This window comes from Macrobrachium nipponense, chromosome 10, assembly GCF_015104395.2.
Source record: "Macrobrachium nipponense isolate FS-2020 chromosome 10, ASM1510439v2, whole genome shotgun sequence".
NCBI classification, from domain to species: Eukaryota; Metazoa; Arthropoda; class Malacostraca; order Decapoda; family Palaemonidae; genus Macrobrachium; species Macrobrachium nipponense.
In genome coordinates this window covers 47,161,427-47,165,538 of record NC_087204.1, presented here as the reverse complement: position 1 = coordinate 47,165,538, position 4,112 = coordinate 47,161,427, and positions in this window count along the sequence as shown.

Below are 4,112 nucleotides of genomic sequence, written 5' to 3'. Positions count from 1 at the left end.
GTTTATCATGGTCGTTCTTGCAACCAGAACAGTAGCTTCCACAAGCGATTTTAATTTTTCATCAACCAATTTCTAATTCGAACAGCATTTCTTGATTTGTATCGTTTATTTTGAGAACCCGTAGACTCGTATAATTAATTTGATCTGGAAGTTTTAGACAAACCGAAGGAAACGTCAATCTATAGTTGTAACTAAAATAACATATGATTTATATGATTTAAGATTAAAAATGTGGAACATAGTTACCACAATATGATTCCAGAATCAGTTGTTTTATGGGCAACATTTACTGGTGTTGCATTTGTAAATATACTATGTAAAGAAGTTGGAAGTCACGAATGCCGGTCTCAAGAAAATTCTCTCTCTCTCTCTCTCTCTCTCTCTCTCGGTTTGAAAATTATATATATATATATATATATATATATATATTATATATATATATATATATATATATATATATATATAAAATATATGTATACATGTATGTGTATGAAATGACAAATAAATTTAGTTTGCGAACACATATGTCATAATTTCATTGAAAATTTCAAAAATACTTGAAATTTTAAGTAGCCATATTGTTTTCACCAAACTAATGTTTAGGAGTTAAATATAAACTATCAAATAAGACGCAGAAAATTTGTTCTGCATATACGTAGTATATTCAGTTTTTCTTATACCATACACAAAATATTTTATATGCATGGTCTCTTATTATTGTGACAAGTCTGTACTGTTGTATACAAAGTATGCGGTATCGTTTTAGCTTTTTCTGTCATCCACCAAATCTTTCATTTTGAAGGCTGACGGGCACGTGGTTGATGAAAACTATTCGAATCTTCATCTTCCCAAGCATCTTTTTCATCTTCAATACCGTGTTTTGGATCTCCATTATTGGCTTATAGAAGGCGAAACGGGATGCTCGAAACAAGGAATATCAAGACCTGTCTGTAAACCATCAGGTAATGTCGGGAATCTGTTTTGGAACTTCTTTTTCGTTTGATCTTTCCTACTTGCCAGCCTGAAGTGAATGGTCATTATGTACCTATACTCTGTGTTTTTCCATCTGTCCATTCGCCTGGGGTGTTTTCGCATGGTAACACTGCGTCCCGGGCTTTAAATAGTTACGCTATGTGTAAGTTTTTTAGGTAAATTTGCAACTGAAAAGTGTTTTAATAATTTACTGTATGGGAATTACACCGTTTATATTCGAAATAGGATATTATTCAAAGGCCGGGACGCAGTGTTACCATGAGCAAACACCACAGGCGGATGGACAGATGGAAAAAAACAGAGTATAGTAACTAACTTCCCACTGTTTATGAAATTGCTGTTGGGAATTTGTAAATCTTTCTATATAATTTAAACAGCTTTCTCTATTGCAAATAAAAGTACAACATTCATTCCTCAATTATTATGCCTGAATGCGATGCTTTACGATTTCAAAAACCTCATAATTTACTCTCCTCCTTCTATATAAAGCCTGTGGTTTATACATACATACATACACACACACATACACACACAGACACACACACACACCACAACACACATATATATATATATATATATATATATATATATATATATATATATATATATATATATATATATATATATATATATATAATATATATATATATATATATACATACACATACATGCGTGTGTGTATGTAAGTGTGTGTCATTTTCCACCATAGGCCCTATTTTCCGATTAGAGTGGGCAGCACCTGAGGGTGTTTGCCTTCCGGGTCTAGGCATGTCTGTCGGGGTGAGGATACTTTCTTGGCTCCTACCTGGCACTGGTACCCTTTCACAGGTGGCCAACTAGGGGGAGAGAGATGACTGGGATCGAACCAAGGATCTTGCGAATGCGAGAACAAAGCTTTGCTACAGAGGTACAGTATGTATGTATGTATGTATGTATGTATGTTGTATGTATGTATGTATGATATGTATGTATGTATATATGTATGTATTATATATATATATATATATATATATATATATATATATATATTATATACATATATATATATATATATATATATATCATATATATATATATATATATATATATATAATACGCGTGTGTTTTTGTATGAACACACTACGCCTACCTTTTTATCAGAAAATTCTAGGGATGAGGTTGCTATAACACCCTGCAGTTTTTCAAACCCCAGCAGACGCTGTGTACAAATGGGTAGAATGGTGGGCTGTAAGCTTTGAGGTCTCAATGGGTCTAGCAAACATGAGATAGCGCTGCATCACTCATGGAATGAATGATAAATGCTTACAAACATGCATACGTACAAAGTATTAATCCCGTAAGCCGAGGGTTCCGATTGAATGAGCGTCATTGGCGGAGTTTAATATTTTCTAATACCTTCAGCCAAACCTCCTCATTCCATCATGCACACTAGCGTTCTATATCGGAGGTATGCGGAGCTATGGATGTGAGATGTTACCTGACATGTAGCCGAGCAATGCAGCGAATAATTTATAGCAATAATTATACATCATGGAAGAGATAAGTGTCTTAAATGCCTTTAGATCAGTCGTATGTTGAGCAAGTTTTGGCTGTTAACAACTGTCTCTTGAAAAAAAATATCGGCTAATTAATCTTTAGAACGACCATATTCCATTTGCAGCCTTGATTACGGAAACCACCCAAGACCACTTATGGCCCCTTGAGATACAGAAACCTATTTACTAATGAGAGGACATGTATTCGCCATAGCTGGAAATAAAAACTGGATCTTTAAGTTCGAATTCTATTGTCTTCTGTTGAGCTGACGCCCAACCGTAAGAAAGAAAGTACCCTAGTAGTTTTTCAGGTTTATTTTTTACAGTCATCTATTCTTACTTCTCTGAGATATAACCTTGTTCAAATAGTTTTTAATAAAATACTAAAACGGATATGAGAATAGTAGGTTACATGTATGCGCCGTGTTAATGTGTAAATTACTTCATTTCTTCCTGAATTCCCTGTGGAAGAAATGTGAGAATGGAATAAGAGTTATTTTATGAGAGTATTTCATATATTATTTTTGGTAAACTTCAATTTTTTTTTTTTTTTTGTATTTCAGTAGATTTTGCATTATTCCTTTGGGTCTGAATACAAGTTTTTTTTTATCTGTAAAGAAATTTTTAGCGTTGAGTTGAACTTTGCATAATTCTCAGAAAAAGGTGGTTAAATAATTAAGAAGCGATATATTATTTTCAGGTGGATTATTATTGACCATGTTATTTTCAACGAGAAGTTTGGAACTGCTACTTCAATTTCACTTTGAAATTAATTCCATTGTAGATTCGTGATGCATGCAGTTATAACACATTATTGGTATATCAATGATATTGCTTAATAGCAACAAATATAACAATAAATCTATTACATTGATTCTTTTTTCATTCTACTGAGAATTCTTCCTTTATAAAATTTAGGAATCTACACTCATTATAAATCTATATATACTTGTATACTTGAATCTATATGTTCAACCTACACATTTTATGCGTGCCTGTAGTTTGTTAAACTATACCTAGCAGAAGTTATACATTTATTTATCCATTCGTAACAGATACTGTCTTATAAAAAGTCATACATCAGGATCTGTGCATTAGTTTGTGTGTATAATGAAGATCGTGTTTAATGTTTCCATCTAGATTTATTTATGATTTCCAGAAGAAAATACTTGTTAAGCGTAGTGAAATGTGAAGTTGGCAGGAAAATGAAGGTTGGTAATGGGAATCGAGGAAGATGTTGAGAAGACAAAATAACGTTAGTTTGTCAAATAGAAACTTAATGTTTTCTATTGTATTGTAACTTTTATTATTAATCATTGTCTGTCATGTCATATGAAGCTATTCTAAAACGCTCTTAACTGGCCGAGCACACTAAGTCAGATTAAGGATGCCATGTGACAACAGATTGAACAGACAAAGACAGTTAATGCGCAGTGAATAGAGATGGGAATAAAAGATATTCCAGAATTTTGAATGAGGAAAGGAAAAAAAAGAAAGCCAAATCATGCATCATATAACAGTATAATAATTATTTCCATCATTGTAAAATAAAAAAGCACCTGGGTTATGTAACATCATCCCTTT